Consider the following 19,589-nt stretch of genomic DNA (forward strand, 5'->3'; position numbering starts at 1 on the left):
CTTTTACAAAACATAAAATCTCAGATGAAGTGGGGTTAAGAAATATTTTCAAAATTTTTGAAAATTTTGAAATGTTGGCAAAGAAAAATTTTCAAATGGCAGATCTTGGAGTTTACTCAGGTCTGTCTGACGCAAGAACTGAGGTACCCCCATGATCTAAAAATGTGTTTGTATGCTCAAAGTACAACTGTACTTCATTGGGACACACTAAACTCAAATTTGGCCACAGACAATGAAGTCTTTGTGGAGGACATACTTAATTTTATAAAAGTATATAAACAACTTGGAAGTTATGGATGTCCTCATGAGGGCAGAGAATTTCTCATGTCCAAAGATACCTAAAAGCCCATATGTATCATTCACAAATCAATATTATGATAACTATTATAACTACAGCATGTCAAAAAAATCTCAAAGCCATTTAAACACTTGAAATAATAATCTGTGGCATAACTATATATCTATATCTATATCTATATCTATATCTATATCTATATCATCTATCTAACTATCTATATTAGGAATATGACCTTGATAATGGGAGGGAGAGTGAAAAGAAATTGAGTTTTTTTTTTATGCACAATGCATAATGATAAGCAACAGGAAGCTGTTCAATAAATTCTTAGAAAAATTGTGCTTGACTTTCATTATTTTCTAAGAAATGTACTTTGCAATTGAGAAACCTTTCTGACCTTCCTAGAAAAACACAATAAAATAGATCAACAAAACAACCACAAAAACTGTTATTTTCCCTTACACTCTGATTTAGTGGTAGCTTCTAATTAACTGTGAGGCAAATAAAAATGTGACTGGAAATTCTCAATCTGTCAAATATTTTTTATCGTCCATGAAACTAAGAAAGAGAATCAAACAGTGCCTATTATTCAGTGTTTCTGCTGAATGCAGAGAGTAGGTATTTTTTAATATACTGTATGGTCATACTTATCAGCCTGACCGGTTTGTGTTTTCATCTTCCTTAATGAATGGAAAACGTTTTTTTCGATGAACTGAAAATGAAAAATATTAATGCTCACTGTAAAACATTAAAATAAAAGCATTTCAAACACTTATTGGTTTTGACTGCCAGGTTCCACATTGTTTATATTGAAGATGGGTATCTGGATATATTAGCAAAAAGCAACATTAAGATGGAAATGCATGTTGAAATACCTCTGTAATGTTACAGCCTTTGTACATTTGACAGTGTTGAAATTGAATATTCTTATTTTTTTTTATTTCTATCCATTATATTACTACACAGATGATGGAGACATTATAAAATATAAAGTACTGAATAATTTTATGCACATGCCATTCCAAAATGATTTGGCATAACTCTTGTATCACAATACATTAAAATGGAATGATGCATTGCTTACGTCTGCCAAGTATTCTTCAAATATGTTAAATATAAAAAACAAAACAATAAACAAATGTAGTGATTGGGTTTTTGTTAGGGATGTAGTAATCCCCACATATTTTCCCCTCATTTTAATTTTGTCCCACATTTCTAGAAAGTGTCCCACATTTCAAATAATTTCCAAGATCACAAAATGTTTCCTTTAAAGTCAATTGCATGTGGCTTTCATGTGTATTTGTGTGTATATATGTGTAGATGTTCATGTTTTGCCTTTTATCATGACTTGTGATTTTTTTTTTTAGTGAAAGCTGTACATGATGTATCAAATAATAGGGACTGAGACAGATAGTCTTTTAATGTGAAGTTTTATGCTCGTCTGACTCGGAGTTGGGCTATGGTTACTGTTTCCTGGACCTGTAGATGTCAGAGGCTTCAATTTCCTTCCGTGTCCTTTCTTGTCTTCCAGTTGTCTTTGGCTTTCCCTAGGTACTCTTTCTTTGTTAAACAGAGTGTGAGCCCTGAAACACTTTTCAGCTGTGTGCCCCTATTATTCAGGAGCCCTGTTGATGTACTGCTAAGATATTAAGGGAGGGAAATTATTCAGTAAACCCATGATTAGGTTTCAGCCTTTTAGTGGATCTGTGTCCCTATCTTAGGACCTTCACAAGTGCTTCTTAGCTTAGGTGACATAGGCAGGCCAGAGGGGGCTAGAGTTGGGTAATTTCCCTGCCCCCAAGTGGGATAAAGCTTTGGTGAGGTCTTTTCTCTTTCTGGGTAAGCCTTTGTTATGGAGAACACTTGGGGTTTGTTTAAAAATGATTATTTCTTCCCTGACAATACAAAAGAGGACTTTGCTCTTCATCTGGAGAACTCAGTAGAGTTCTTGGAGTAAAACTCAAGTATTGAGTACCATCTTAGGCTAGGCAAGCAAGAATTTTTAACTTTTAAGCTAGTCTACATTCAGCTTCTGGCAGTTTATTAAAGTCACTGTTCAGAGGCTCCAGTGACTTGTGCTTCAGGTAAGCTGATCTATATTCCCTGATTTCGCCTGTATCTCCAGTTTAGAAGGTGGCAGTTTCACCATGACCTCAATTCTCTGATGGATCTAAAGAAAGTTATTGTATTTCAACTTGTTCAGCTTTCTCTTTCTTGTGAGTGGAAATAATGACTTGCAAGCTCTTTACTTGTTGGAAGGGAAACTGGAATCCAACAGTGGTGTTTTTAAATAACTTGCAAATTTAAATGCTTACTGAAAAAAAAAATTCAGAGTAAAATATGTATCTCAGTAAGATATGCCAAGTGTGTTCTCCAGATTTAGTATCTCTTGGCATTCCTCTTATTATCCTGAAGGTATCTGTATCCAAAGTATTCAGGGTTAAATTTAAGTGAATATCATAATAAATAACAACCATTGAAACATTCCATATGTATCAGTTACTTACGACCACTTTAGGGCAAGAAGAAGTTTCCACGTTGGTTCTAGAGACTTCTTCTATCTTTGAATCTTTCAGTTTTCTGGATACCCTTTGGGTTATATATTGACTTACTGAAAAGAAGAACAGGAATATAGTGCTTTATAAGGGAAGATGTTTTAATTCCTAGTGGAAACCCAAAGTGATCCCCAAAGGGGATAGTAAAAACAAAATGTTTTGTGACTTTAAAAATATGTGATTATAATAAATACTAATGCTTTTCTGTGCTTAGGACCCATTTTATTCAAAAGCATAGAAACATCTACGTAGTTCTAGACAAAGATAAATTTCTTCATGAATACCGGAAGTACAAATGTTTAGTAGGACAGAAGAAAACATGAATATTACAATGTTGTTTACTGTACAAAATACAATTAGAGCTCTCAGGTATCTCTCCTTAAAATGCAAACTCATAAATTTTCCTTGAGAGTTCGGAATTAATGAGGCCTTACAAGATGTTATTAACCACTTTCATAAATGACTTCCTGTGAAAAAATTGAATATTTCTGAGACCTACTAAGAGTAACTAGCCAGTAAATTATTTCAGCTAAATGATACCTTCCTTAGGCTAGGTCATGAGCCAAAGTAACATGTATAAGGTATTGTAAAATATACCACAAGGCTTACTTTTATAAATAATATTCTGTTTTGTTAATAATTAGCAATTTATACTTAAACTATGGTTTTTAACTTCCACATCTAATATCAAAATACAAAAATTCTACTTTATTTCTTGTAGGTATATTCTCCTTAGGAAATTTGCATTTACCTGGCAAATTAATGTTTTAAGGTAATATTTAATAGCTAAAAGAGTCAGCTTTCTTGTAAGAGTAACAAATGTCAAAAACTGTTTATTCATTTTCTTAACAAATAAGAACCAATAGGCTTATCAAAGGTGTTTTAAAACCACTGTGATTCTGTAGCAAGTAGGCAAAAACATTGAAAAATTATTACTTTCCTAATTCTAAGGCATTCTATTAGCATTGCAATAAATGTTAAGGTCTATCCTCAAAGGTCAAAATTTTTAAAATTTGAAAAAAAGTTTTGCTTTATGATACAGAACACAGAAATGAATATTAATTTGTAGATAAATATATCTCAAGTGTAAATTATAAGTGTCTTAACAAATTTATATTTTAAACAAATTCTTCACAAATTTATATTTTAAACAAGTTCAAAAAATAGTCTATTTTCACTTAATTTTTTCTTTCTTTCTTTCTTTTTTGTTTCTCCATGATTTATAGAAATAGGATCAAGAAGAATATATGAGACATTTAGATCTTTAGTGTTCTACTTGTATATTGTGAATACGATGCCTTATTCCAAATTTCCATTTTGAATTCTCTCTGGTATGCATTGATTTTTAAGTCCAAAGACATCCTCATTGTCTTGAACTTCCACCAGACTGAGCTGATGGAAACTCTTAGGAAAAATATATAAATAAAGGTAAAAGTTACAGATAAGAGATACATAGAGAAACAAACAAACAAAAACAAAAAAACAAACAAAAAAAAAGAAACTTTGACACCAAGCTTAAAGAAACAAGATCCTCAATGGCGTGTGATATATTTGATAAGATCAGAGTTCTTGACCTCAAATTGTAATAATACACTGTGCCATTTTACCTTAATCTAAAGTGAATACCGTTTTTGTTTGTTTGTTTTGTTTTTTATTCAAATTCCAGTTAGTTCACACACAGTGCAATATTAGTTTCAGGTGTAGAATTTAGTGATTCAATGCTTCGCCATACAACACCCTGTGCTCATCGTGACAAGTGCCCTCCTTCATCCCTATCACCCGCTCCACCCATGCCCCCTCCCACCTCCCCTCTGGTAACCCTCAGTTTGTTCTCTGTAGTCAAGAGTCTGTTTCTTGGTTTGCCTCTCTCTCTCTCTCTCTCTCTTTTTCCCTTTTGCTTGTTCATTTTGTTTCTTAAATGGAGCTAGAGAGTATTAGGCCAAGTGAAATAAGTCAGTCAGAGAAAGGCAAATACCATATGATTTCACTCATATGTGGAATTTAAGACTTTAAGAAATAAACAGTTTTAACGTGTATCTTTCACTTAGCTTTTTAGCACTACAAAAACGTACAAAAAGGACCTCTTTAAACTTAAAAATATAGCAATAAACTTTTATAACCCCCCAAATATAATCATGATACTGTTTTAACATAGGTTTTATTATTATTCAGTCATGATAAGGTCAACAGATCAGGATGTGAGTGTCATTGAAAATACAGTTTATTACGTTCACAGATCCCAAGAGTAAGAGGCCCTCTACAGCTTACGGGGTCACATGGGAAGCACCAGGTCAGTCAGGAGTCCGGGGGGAGGAGAATAATTGTGGTGAGAGCCTACATTGTGGTTTCCATGGGAAGGAATGAGTGAGGCAGGGAAAGCAGGTTTAGTATTGGCTAGTTGGAGTAATTTCAGTGGGCAGTGAAGTATAGGGACTGTCCTCTGGCTAGTTGGGGGCTATTAGGGCTGGTGGACTGTGCCCAGAGTATGAGAGCTTGATAAAGGAGTTAGCTGGGCAAGGAACTCTGGGCTGGTTGGTTGGTATTTGAAAAGTGCTTTCATGGGTGGGTTGTTTACTATCTCTGGGAATTGACTAACCCTGGGAGGGGCTATTACTACAACTATCACTGGAGTCATTAAGACTCCACATGTCAGTCTCAATGAAGAAAATAAAGGACATGGCTAATACAGATACTTTCTACAATGTAGACACGTCTTCTTTGAAAATGAAGTAATTTACCTTCTTAAAATAAAGTTTTACAATTTATGTTCTGCCTCATTTCAAGCAATCATTTGGGTTTAGTGAGTCCTCCCACTGGATGATATGTTGATAACAAATGCAACAACCAACATTTCCAAGTGTTTTCATTAAGTCAAATCTCTTTGTAAGGTTAATGAATAGAGTGTAAATGCATGTTCTGCATGCAGTAAAAATCAATAAACTGTGCTACATTGTTGCCTTAAGTCACAATAAAATTCCAGGAGTCCATTGATGAAAATAACATGTCCTAGATGATTTTGAAAATAATTAGACTATAGAAAAAAAATAAATAAAAAATAAAAAAAAAACTGAACAAAAACATCGAATATGATTTGATGGGAAAAAATATATTATTCAGATAGCAAGTCTAATTTTCGAAAAGCACTATTGAAATCTCTATCTGGGTCCTAACCCCTCATAGTAAAATCCAAAATTAGGAACATTATTAATTTTTTTTCATTGAGAATTCCATGAAAAAGAAAACATGATTACAGAATTCTATAAATTATACATGATGTATATATTTTATCTGTACTGAATCCCCTCAGTCTGGCACAATTTCACTGTTAACAGTTTATAGGTATCCTGGTACATAAGTCTCTCTTCCAGAGCATATTTCTCTCATTCTCCTCACATTTCCAGAGTAGACATTTTCTTTCTTTTCCGTGGTAAAAAATTATATTTAATTTTTTTTGTGGTTCTCCTTTAATATATAATTATCAATTATCTGAAATTAATGGTGCCTTCTTAGTCCTTCCTACATTATAGTGTGACATTGCAAAAGAAAATTGCAAGATAAGTATTTAAAAAGGTTGACACAAAATATTGAGGCTTAGAAGCAAATATATGTTGTTGTTGTTAATTTCTTTAATCATAATATTAAAGAATTTTATTGAGTGTAACCAAATGATTTGATCCTTAAAGGCAAACAGATGTCCAATAATCATTTACAGACCTTGAGATCCATAGTACTGTTGACTGATACATACATATAAGTGACATCTTTTAATCAATCTTCTTAAAGTAAAGAAAGTGGACTAGATAGTCTTTTCCATCTCTTCCAAGCACATAAAGATGGTTTAACAATTCACTAAGAATCCCATAGAGTCCTTTTGGGCATCTTGCAATTGTGAATTAATAAAAATGGTGGGCAGACATGTGTTTACGAAGATTGCTGCTACAAGGAGTCACAACTTAGCTATAGGACTAAGTCTCTTTTGTCTTCTCTATCTATATAGAAATGTATGTATTTTAGGATGCTACATATCTTTCTTTTCTTTCTTTTTTTTTCATAATGTGTATTGAATATTTGGCGATATCAATCTCATTAATTAAACTACAGCCAAATTTATAAATATCATTACACTGTAGACATTCTGTTCAGTCTGCTGGCATTGGCTCACCTACATAGGATCTTCAGATATGTATATTTTAAAACAGAGGGTATGCCACTTTGTGTGTGTCCTCATGATTAAGTGACAACCATATGTTTTTTAAATCAATAAATGCTGAGAAGTTAGTTGGCAATGTTTTCATATGTAAAGTGATGTATAATCAATACCACAGTTTCAAATATAACAGGGAATTGGCATAGAGAAAATACAATAATGTTTAATACTTAGTCTGATATATAGTTTCCTATTTATAATTTTTAAAGCTAAAGGAGAAATGTTTTATAAATATTTTTATTGATTTAGAGAAATATTTGGATGTATGGGATTAAACTGTCTTCCTTGCATTCTCCCATAGCACTTACAATTTATGATGCATAAATGAAGGTTGTTTGGTAACAGAAAGAGAGGCTTTTGGTATTTAGACAGATCTAGGATCAATGGTCAGCTAAATCATTTATTTGCATAAGATCATATAGTTATTGAAATTCTCTTAACTCTGTTTTCTCATCTCTGAAATTGTCACATGGAAATAATGAATATACCTCTAAAGGTTGTTTTTTTTTAACCTAATTTTTTTTGAATTTTTATTTTTGAGAGAGAGACAGAGACAGAGAGACAGAGAGACAGCACGAGCAGGGGAGGGGCAGAGAGAGAGGGAGACACCGAATCCTAAGCAGGTTCTAGGCTCTGAGCTGTCAGCACAGAGCCCGACTCAGGGCTGGAACTCACGAACCGAAGTGTGAGATCATAACCTGAGCCAAAGTCAGATGCTTTATCTACTGAGCCACCCAGGTGCTCCTTAGTGTTATTTAAAAATATATAGATGAGAGAATATCCCAGGTGAGAGATAAACTTATAAGTAAAAACTGATTACCTGACACTCAATAAATGATACCTAATGCGTGTGTCTGCATGTGTCATAATCTTCACAGCTCTGAAAAGCGTTATCTTATGTACCTTGGATATGGTTTCCTGGTTCTTCCAGTGATTCATGCCTTGTCATTTTTTACTTCCGCTCAAACATTATCTCTTCAGAAATGGCTTTCATATGTAAATAGTTTTTAATAATCTCTATCTCTCTTTATCACTTTATTTTCATTTAATTTCTTCACAGCAGTCTTTACTAGATGATAACATGTAGTTTGCTTGTTAGCACCCCATTAAACTGCCCACCCTCCATTAAAGTGAAGATTTTCTTTGTTGCGTTCACTCAATAAACATTTTTGTGAGAAAGTAGAAAAGAAGAAAAGAAGAAATGATTTTATCCTCATTTGAAAATGAGACATGAGAGTCTCGCTCCATTTCCCAATGTTCCAAACTCAACAGGGGAAAGCTAACATTGTAGAATGATTTATGATATATCAGTGTTTTTCTTTACTTCTTTGTAAAATTTTTTAAATGTTTTTATTTATTTTGAGAGAGAGAGTGCAAACACAAGGACGGAGAGAGAGAGAGAGAGAGAGGGAGAGAAAGATAGAGAGAGAGAATCCCAAGTAGGCTCCTTGCATCAGCTCTGAGACTTGAAGTCACAAACTGAGAGATCATGACCTGATCTGCAACCAAGAGTTGGATGCTTAACTGACTGAGCCAGCCAGGTGCCTTCCACACTGTTTTTCTTTTGAAGCATGTGTCTCATGATGCAATTCTTCTTAAACCCCCTTTAAAGTTATGCACCAGGTACTTTTTAGACTATTGTTTGGGGGCTGACCATTTCAACATTAGGCCACTAAAGGCTGGCGACAGAGGGCTCAGAACTTTTGTTTTTTGACATGTTGTGTTCTGTTTGAGAACGTAATTTTCAGTAGAGATTTAGTACAAACTATCAATATCAAGGATGGATGAAACTCCAAGGGGCAGAGGAATCTTTAGTATGAACTTGTAGCCAAACTAGGAGCTTCTTATTCATACGTTCGGACATTTAAGACCTCTGATTGGTTCTTTTTCTCCACCCAAATGGAATAAAAGGAATCTTTTATTCACCCTCTACAGGATTCAGCAATTTGTTTGAGTTCAGACAGAGAATTTCTCTGTTTTCTTTACTTTATACATTTTAGGTCTCATTTGGGAAAACTGTAGGTAGTACAGGGCAACTTCAGCTCAACTACATGTTTCTATATCTATTTATATTTTCTTACATAAAATATTCTTCCGAGATGTTATACCATATCGACGTTAAGGATCAGCATGGGAAAGAATAAATAGTCAACGTAAGTGACAAAAATAAATAGATCAAAAACAACAACAACAACAACAAACCCTCCAAAGCCTCATAAATGGCTTTGCACTTTGGTGTATTCTGTCTTTGGTAAAACACACAAAATTCTAATGCAATCTGGCAATCATGTGCTTTACAGTTTCTAATGCATGTTATAGAATGATATTCTCTGATACCCTTTCATTTCCGTGTTTTTACTTAATTGTCACAATTAGCAAATTCTCTTCAAACAAATATAATCACTTGCTAGGCACCGTGATGACAGAAAGGAAGGAAGCTGCATTCAGCGTCTGTGAAGAGTTCACAAATCACATAAACATAATTCTAGACTTGGTTTTATATACTCAATTCATCAAAACACTGAACCTTAATTTTTCCCTGCATTATATTTTATCATTCATTTTTAAGCCCCTTATTCCACCCCAAAACGTCTTTCTTTGTAAAACAAGTAACATAAACACTCCCAAATAATTTTTTTCTCACCAGACTGTATGTGTGCAGATTTGCATTTTAACCCTCAGTCTCTGTTATTTCTAGAAATGTCACAGCATCTTATGTAATATCTAATAAGTTGATGCAATGGTAAGCATGATACAATATGAAGAGAATTAGCCCAGCTCTTCTTAAATGTTATATTATACATGGATATTTATTACCTGAGAAACGTGTTTAAAGGCAGATTTTGATTCTATGCGTCTAAGGTCTGAGATTCTGCATGTCCTATAAGGTCCCAGATAATGCTGATGCCACTATGCAAAGAATATACTTCGAGAAGGCTGTAGAATTTTCCTGGTTCAAGTTTCTGTACCATCTTGTGGAAGTCCCTTAAATTTGGGGGAATTACTTTCTTTAACTACAAATTAGGTATAACAAATCAAACTATTTTTGCAATTATCTGAGCATCAAAAAAAAATCATCCCCAAATATATTTCATAAACCATAAAGTCCTTATAGAGATTAGAGAAAGTGATAGTTGTTTTTTGTTTGTTTGTTTGTTTTAGATTTTTATCTTTTTTGTAACCTATGTAATGCTATTCCTGATAAAATACCTGAGAATCTATTTTTGGATTTTTGTCAGACTAATTTCCCTGTGAGTAAGCCACTTGGCTTCTGAAGCTTATTATGTCATGCTGATAAGGATTTTCAGATATCCCAGTATTATCAGTAGAAAGTATTATCAGACAGTATTATTGAACCACGATATTTTGTTTATCACTGTGTATACGTCTCATAGAACAATTCTGTTCTCAATACATTTGCTGAATAAAATAAATATCAGTTATGACTTCACTAATTTATTCATTTAGCCAATATTTGTAGGCCATATTCTAAATAAAATGGGAGCTATAAAAACAGTTGCTTCTTTGGAAAAATGTTTATTCATATCTTCTGCCAATTTCTTAACTGGATTATTTGATTTTTGGTATTGGAGGTTGATAGGTTCTTTACAGACTTTGGATACTAACCCTTTATCTGATATGTCATTTGCAAATACCTTCTCCCATTCAGTAGGTTGTAGGTTGCCTTTTAGTTTTGCTGATTGTTTCCTTCACTGTGTAGAAGGTTTTAATCTTGAGGATGTCCCAATAGTTCATTTTTGATTTTTTTTTTTTTCCCTTGCCTCCAGAGACGTGTTTAGTAACAAGTTGCTGTGGCCAGTGTCAGAGAGATTGCTATGTTCTCTTCTAGGATTTTGATGGTTTTCTGTCTCACATTTAGGTCTTTCATCCATTTTGAATTTATTTTTGTGTATGGCGTAAGAAAGTGGTCCACTTCCAGTCTTTTGCATGTTGCTGTCTAGTTTTCCCAACACCATTTGTTGAAGACACTATTGTATTGAATATTCTTTGGATATTGGATATTTTTTTTAGATATTCTTTCCTTTCATGCTTTATTACAGATTATTGACCATGGGGCGCCTGGGTGGCTCAGCTGGTTGAGCGTCTGACTTCAGCTCAGGTCATGGTCTTGCAGTTCGTGAGTTCGAGCCCCACATCGGGCTCTGTGCTAACAACAGCTCAGAGCCTGGAGCCTGCTTCAGAGTCTGTATCTCTCTCTCTGCCCCTCCCCTGCTCATGCTCTGCCTCTCTCGGTCTCTCAAAATAAATGTTAAAAAAAAATTTTAAAAAAGGATTATTGACCATATAGTTATGGGTCCATTTCTCAGTTTTCTATTCTATTCTATTTATCTATGTGTCTGTTTTTGTGCCAGTATCATACTGTATTGATGACTACAGCTTTATGCTATATGATTTTACTCATATGTGGAATTTAAGAAACAGAACAGATAAACATAGGGGAAGGGGAAAAACAAGAGAGGGAGGCAAACCATGAGAGACTCTTAATTACAGAGAATAAACTGCGGGTTGCTGGAGGGGAGGTAAGTAGGGGGATGGGCTAAATGGGTGATGGGTATTAAGGAGGACATGTTGTGATGAACACTGGGTGTTATATATAAGTGATGAATCACTAAATTCTACTCCTGAAACTACACTTTATGTTAAGTAACTGGAATTCAAATAAAAACCTCAGACAACAAAAAATAAATAAAAACAATTACTATTACTAAGTACTCCTAATGGGATACAGAATGATTCCTAGATGTTTTTACAATGCAATGTGGAAAGACAAAATAAAAACATACATAGGGTGATGGTGGCACAAAAAGGTGGCAAATTCTTGTCATTAAATTGTTCAGTAAGATCAAGACAGACAACAAATTGCCATGTGAAACTATAATCACAAAATTTCCCCAAAATGTTTTTAGACGGTCACTTATATAATGAATAAACCCAATGTCCTTCAAGTTTTTTCCACTTCCAGAGTTTTATGAATTTTTAAGTTTTCTTTCTTTCTTTCTTTCTTTCTTTCTTTCTTTCTTTCTTTCTTATTTTATTTATTTATTTATTTATTTATTATTATTATTTTAAATTTTTGGTCAAGATACATAAGAAACCTAGAGGAGTAACAATTCATGATGTAAGAAACCTTTGTATGAACCCAGATAAAGAATTTGATTAATGGAAAAAGAATAATTAGTCATGATGGAGATACACTGTAAAAGATTAAGTAATGAGATTGGACAATAATTTTGGGATATAAATGAAGACTAGAAAGGAGGTTAAGACATTGCCCAAATAGACCCACTGAGACTGCCTGTAGGTATAACTGCCTACAAATCAAATAAATACACACACAAATATAACAAATGCAACCACTGGAAAACTATTGCCATCCAATTCATTGGCTTGATTCCAAGGGCTGCGAAGAACAGAATGGACTGAAATCTTAAGTCTTTCAGGGAAGAGTATAAATACTAACAGAGAGTGATTTTTTTTTTTTTTTTTTTGAAGAACATAGTGGTGTTTTCTTTCACCTCATCCAAGGGATAATAAATAAGTCAAGAAAATTTCTATATAATACCTACTGAGAACCTTTGCTGGAAAAGACTGGCGGTTGCTTGGTTTCTTTTTAACTCCGCGGTTTAGTCGCATGAGATTGATCCTGGTTTGTTATGTTACTGCATTTGAAATGAAACATATCTCCTTGGTTCTTGAACTCTTTCAAACCAGTCAAATGCCTTTGTCTACCAGCCATGTCTCCCTCCACTGTGGGTAACTGAAGTCCCAAAGATAGATTTAAAATATGAGAAAATATATCTAATTTATGCATAAGTTGAAGCTTTTGTTTCCCTTTACCTGTGGCTATGTTCTTCTCTCAAGAAAAATAAAGGACTCTTCTTTGTCTCCCTAAATCAACGTTGAATATATATTTTCACATTTAAGTTCTGCACCTTCTTCTTAAAGGGATCATCTCAAAGTTTTCGATCAAAGCATTTTAAAAGGCTATGTCCTGATAAACATAATTTTTTCCCCAAGGGAATTAGCTTTTATAGTTGACCTAGCAACAAGACCCCAAATTAATTGTTTTTCACAAGGGCTGTTAATCATAATGGTGACAATTCCACACAATGAACCCACTGGTAATTGAATATTGCTGCTCGCTTTAAGTATAATTTAAATCACCCAGCATGTTTAAATGGGGCAGACGGAAGAGGTTCTAAGTGGTTGGAGATGATCCATAAGCTAATTGCTAAGCGGTGGTGGCATTTTCATTTATTATAGACCTCTCAACCATTAATTGTGTATGGTGATACAGTTCACTGGAGTTTCTCATTGAACAAGTTGCAAAGGTTAAGCAGAGCCAAGTTGAAAAGAAGTCAAAAATAAGGAAGAAACCTGAATCCTATCTATTGCCATGCATATGAGCAATCAGGGTCTTTAAAGGTACAGATGCCAAGCAAGGTTTTTTTTTTATGCTAAAAGTAAAATCTTTATTTTTTGAGGAGGGATATAATGTACCCAAATTCCTTGGAATTAAGATTTATATTGCCAGTGGTTATTTTTATATATCTTTTCATTTAAGAGAGAGTTTGAAACACTCTAACAAAGTTATCTCTTTAAATAAAAATGTGTCATTTAATATTCAGGTATTTCAGAACCAAATACATTAAATAATTAATCATCATATTAGAAGGAGCTGTGTATCATTCTTAAGTATTTTGACATTCTTTCTTGTTATTTTGGTTGTCTTGGGTACATAATACATGTCCTTTGCTTCAAAGCCTTTGTCTGATTGCTTTCATTGTGATTAATTAGATTGACATGAAAGGAAAAATATCACCACTGTTTCTTAGGATCTCATGTATATAAATCATTAGGAGTCCTCTAGCTTTAAGAAGATAGCATTTTAGATGAACTTTGCTCAGCAGCAATATTATTGGCGTAAAAATCTGTTACGATTATTTCTTATCGAACAGAATGCACACACAGAGACATGCCATAGACATTAAAAAAAAAGAACTTCAAAGTAATTAGTCCTATTTTTCAAATCTTTTTAATTGTTTGTTTTTGCCTGCTCCTTGTCTCCACTACTGAGAGTGCTAGGTTAAAATTTGCAATTATGTCTGTCTGCTTCTCCCTATGATTATTCAGTTATTGCCTGATATATTTAGAGGGTATCTTATTTGGTACATTTATTTTCATGGTGATTATGCCTTCTTGTTTTTCCTGTTGTCGGTGAATGGGGTCCCTCTTTGCCCATTTTGAGGGCTTTTTTTTTATAGTCTAGATTTTTTAAATTTAAAATTCCACCACAGCATTTCTTTGGCATAACATTTACCTGACACATTTTCTATCATTTATGGGTCTTTTGTTTTTAAATTTGTCTCTTATTGAAATCCTATGATCAGATCTTGTTTGATATCTCCCAAACTTTGAGTCTTTCCTTTCTTAACAGTGAGTTTAAAACATTGATATTCATTATATTGAATACTTTAGTCTAGTATTTCATCCATCCGTAGTCATGTTTTCTATGGCTGTTATTATTATTAAAAGTATTTCTGTAATTTATTTTTATATCTTAGTTTTTTATTTGCTTGTTTCATATCTGTATATTTAAATTTTATTCTTGAGGTGATTCTTAAGTTGACATTATATATTTATTTATATATACATAATGATTTTTAATTTCTTTCCCAATTTATTAATTACAAATAACGTTTATAATTTATAATTACATAAAGTTTAAAATTTATAATTATCCTATATTAATTTATATTTGTTCCATCGTCCCTTTATGTGATCACATTCTTACCTCTCTATAAATACCACCTCTAACCTTGCTAGGAACTAAATGCTTGTGACCCACCCAAAAGTCATGTTGAACCCCTCATCTTCAGTGATGGTATTTGGAGGTGGGCTCCTTGGGTGGTTTAGATGAGGTTATAAGAGTAGAGACCTCATGATGGGATAGTGTCCTTATAAGAAGAAGAGACCAGAGTCCCCCCTTTCTGTCATAAGAGGATACAGCAAGAAGGTGGCTGTCTTGGGGCGCCTGGGTGGCTCAGTCGGTTAAGCGGCCGACTTCGGCTCAGGTCATGATCTCACGGTCCGTGAGTTCGAGCCCCGCGTCGGGCTCTGTGCTGACAGCTCAGAGCCTGGAGCCTGTTTCAGATTCTGTGTCTCCCTCTCTCTGACCCTCCCCCATTCATGCTCTGTCTCTCTCTGTCTCGAAAATAAATAAACGTTAAAAAAAAAAAATTAAAGAAAAAAAGAAGGTGGCTGTCTGCAAACCAGGAACAGGGGTTTTTAAGCAGGCACTAAGTCTTGGACTTCTCAGCTTCCAACATTGGGAGTAATAACTTGTTTAAGCCACCAAGACTATGCAATTTTATTGTAGCAACTCACATGGACTAAGACAAACCCCAAACTCATTATGTTGTTTTCATCACGTAGAATCTATCTTTAGTGTTTTCATACCCATTATGATAGTGAATTGTATATGTCAAGTTGACTGGATCATGGAATGCCAGAAATTTGTTTAAATATATTTGCTGTTGTGTCTATGAACAAGGCTATTTCCATAACAGAATTAACATTTGGGGTAGAGGGGATTTGCACCCCTCAGTGTTGGGTGGGCATCATCCAATTCACTGAGGACCTGACAGAACAAAAGGATGAAGAAAGGGATAATTTACCTGCTCTGCCTTGTCACTTGAGCTGGACATCAGTTTCTAATAATTGCGTGAGTCAGTCCCTTACTTTATATATTATATAAAGTGTATATTCTATTTAATATGTACTTAAATGTAGGGTTGTGGGAAACAAATACGTAAATATAATATAAATTTAAAATAGTACCTGCCCCAAAGTTTGTGTCTTAAAGGTGTTATCTGTATATATTAAATCAGAAACCAGAAGTTATTCTTTGAAAATCTAGAAAAAATTCTTAGTAGTGTTTGCTCTTATATGGAACACAAAATTATTAATCCCATCTTAGTGAAAACGTAACTTGCCAACTTTGTCAGAAGCCACTATAAAAGTCAATTTGGGCCCGAAAAATAATTGTGGCGATCTGCTAACAGGCAATAAAAAAGGAGGTACATACACTCTTCGCTGCATTAATAGGTATGAGGAAATAAAAATTTCCTGGATTTCTCAGTGTTTTCCGTAAAAAGTCCCAGCCTCCTAAGATTCTTCGCAAACCATGGGAATTCTGTCTATAGCCATTTGTCTCGTTAATTGCTTTTATCCAAAAGGATTATAAAACTTCTCTTATCTCTTGGAGAGGGGCAATGGTTACATCTCAAAGGAGGCACCTAGGTTAAACTCCCAAACTACCAGGAAGACTCAATTGTCTCTCTTTCTGGGTATTTGCATTCTAGGGAGCAATGAAGTCAGGAAGTTGGAGACAACTCTAGGTGATGAAGCAGAAAAACTAGAGACTATCTGGCTCCTGGCGAGACTTTATTTTTATACCGAAGAGCTGGAGTAAGGAATAGACTCTCGGGAAAAGAGAGAGAGATAGCTGCTTCTTTTTCTTTATAAACACAAGAAAATAATTTTTCTCCTTCCTCATCTATAAGTTGTCCGGTGATTTGCTTAGGATGACTGATCTGACTCTCATTAAGTGCTTTAAGAGCTAGGATGAGGGCTCCAGAAGGGCAAGACTGGGGAGACTTAATTGACTGTGATGTTTTTAATAAACATCAGAACACCTCTGATACAGAGCACCTTATGCACATTCAAGATAAAATTAATAATGACAAATATTAAAAACTCCAAAATACACCTAGGGTGAGGGGCACCTGGGTGGCTCAGTCTGTTAAGTGTCAAACTCTTGATTTTGGCTCAGGTCATAATCCTGCCGTTTACGGGTTCGAGCCCAATGTCAGGCTCTGCACTCATGGCACAGAGTCTGCTTGGGATTCTCCCTCTCCTCTTTCTCTCTGCCCCTCCACCTGCTCGTGTGCATGCATGAGCTCTCTGTTTCAAAATTAAAAATCTCTATATACAAATTAAAAAAAAAAAATCAGCTTATGGTGAAACATTCTGTACCTCACCCTCATGCAATTGATTTTGACTTCTGTAAAAGTCAAAATACTAGAGTTAAGCTTCAGTAAGAGACAAGCTCCAAATCTCAGTAGCTTAACATTATAAATGCTTATTTTCCTTTCATATAAAGTCAGATGCTGTTCCAAAATTTCTTGAAAGAAAATGTCCTTCACGCAGAGACAAAATGATGTCGTTGACAGAGGCTCCACCCTCCTGCAGCTGTACTGTCTGGATCATTTTGCTTCCCTGTTGATGAGGGGGATGAGAACAGTTGGAGGGCTGTTTGCTTGCAATTTTGTACCCTCTCCCACAAGTTACATGTGACTAATGCTCATAGCCCGGAGCCAAATTAAGTCACAGGATCCTACCTACCCACTGAAAGGAGGCTGAGGGGTAAACATTTCCAGGATAATCAGTTCTTTCCCCCAAATATAAAATCATGGGGGCGCCTGGTTGGCTCAGGCAGTGAAGCACCCGACTCTTGATTTCAGCTCGGGTTATGATCTCACGGTTTGTGGATCAAGCCCCACGTTGGGCTCCGTGCTGACAGAGAAGAGCCTGCTTGGGATTCTCTTTCTGCCTCTCTTGCTACCCCTCCCTGGCTCATATTTTTTTTTTTTCTTTGTCTCTCTCTCAAAATAAAATAAACATTAAACAATCATGAATGAAAACCACAGACCTTATACAAAGAGATGAGGTTAGGGGAACAGCATTCAAAAACGTCATTGATGACACATAATTAAAAAAAACAACATACCTTAGGAACTAAATAAAAATAGTAGTAAAGTTATATAAATACTACAAGAAGCAGTGGCACTCTACCTTTGAAACAGATCTGAGGTTTACATGTGGAAGTGAGAGTCAGAATGATCACATTTTGGGGGTTATTGCAAAGCAGTGGAAAGAGAGTTACTGCAAGTGGGATGGAAAGTTCTAATACACACAGTGAACTGAGGCAGCTGGCAGGGATGTTGGAAGGGGTGTGCAGTTTGTACAATCCCTGCGTGGCTCAATGGGTACAGTTTTTTCTGTTCACCTAGTGTTTCTCATGATGAGTTGGCCCAGAAGCAGATACAATATTTTCATGTTGCTCAAACAGTTCCCTAGTATATCAGTCATGTTAGACCCATTTGCATGTTCAGAACAAACATTTTTGCACAACTGATTGTACCTGGAAGGAGGACTGGCCATGATTACTACCACTAAAACCTACGGCACCATTCTGGAAGTATTGGTTGATTTAAATCTTGTCAAAATATGGATATGTTTTTATTACTATCTTATCTAATTATCATACAATATTTCATCATCCCAATTAGTAAAGATCAATTAGCACAAATGTTAATTAAAGTCCTGGCTGTAAATCGTGATATGAGTCCCTTATTTATCTGAACCATCCTTGTCTCTCCTTTGGGCTATGATAGCAGTTAGTGAATTTAAGAAGAATATTAGAGGGGCGCCTGGGTGGCTCAGTTGGTTAAGCGTCTGACTTCTGCTCAGGTCATGATCTCATAGTTCATGGGTTCAAGTCCCATGTCAGGCTCAGCACTGACAGCTCAGAATCTGGAGCCTGCTTCAGATTCTGTGTCTCCCTCTCTCTCTGCCCCTCCCCCACTCATGCTCTGTTTCTCTCTCTCTCTGTCAAAAATAAATAAACATTAAATTTTTTTTAAAGAAGAATATTACAATTTCCTAGGTTTAAATCACTGTGAGGAACCCTTAGTATTTCCAAATACTGATGATTATAATCACAAGAAAAGCACTCACTTGATTTTAGGTAATAATTTATTTTCCTTCAAATAAGACCATTGACAAAAACAAAAATACACACAAAAGATCCTCTAATACTTACATAAATTAGCTTCTTCCCTTTGGTTATCAAATATTTTAGCCTTAATGATGCATTTGACATTTTTATTGATTTATGTCTGGACTTTCAAGTATTATACATGCAATTTATATCCCAGGGCATATTTCCTTTGTTTGCGTGTAAGTATGTGTCTATGTGTGTAGCTTTGTGAGGTTAAACCACCATCTAACCAGAGGGATTGTGCTCCAGGGATCGTTGGGAAAAGATATAAACTAACAGTCAACTGATTAAAGTTACCGGAATTAATTACTCCCCTAATATCATCCCTCATTGACAAGATTCTCCTCCTGAAATAACTCGGCAAATCCCCTCATCTGACCCAATTTAACTTTTCTGGACAATAATGAATCTTCTATTTGTCCATTGAAATTCATGCTTTTGTATCCACAAAATTCCTTATTTACAGGTTTCCTTTACCATCTTGAAAAGAAAATTGTTACTCTGCCCTGAGATATGGCTTTCCTTGTGGTGCCCTGCTGGTGTTATTTTACCTCTCAAACATATCACTGCTTCAAAGCAGAATAGGCATCTTCCTCACCCCTTTTTGTCAGTCCCAGATGACGCTTTCTAGTGTATAAAACACCAAGCTCCTTTGAAAATCAGGGT

General features: G+C 34.9%; 1 non-coding gene across 1 annotated transcript; it reads left to right on the top strand.

Moving 5' to 3' along the window:
• Positions 1-18,571: 18,571 nt before the first annotated feature.
• TRNAR-UCU lies at positions 18,572-18,656 on the top strand. Its single transcript has one exon. It is a non-coding gene; the product is annotated as a tRNA-Arg (tRNA).
• The last annotated feature ends 933 nt before the right edge of the window (positions 18,657-19,589 follow it).

Source organism: Panthera tigris, chromosome B1 (genome assembly GCF_018350195.1).
Source record: "Panthera tigris isolate Pti1 chromosome B1, P.tigris_Pti1_mat1.1, whole genome shotgun sequence".
Taxonomy (NCBI): domain Eukaryota; kingdom Metazoa; phylum Chordata; class Mammalia; order Carnivora; family Felidae; genus Panthera; species Panthera tigris.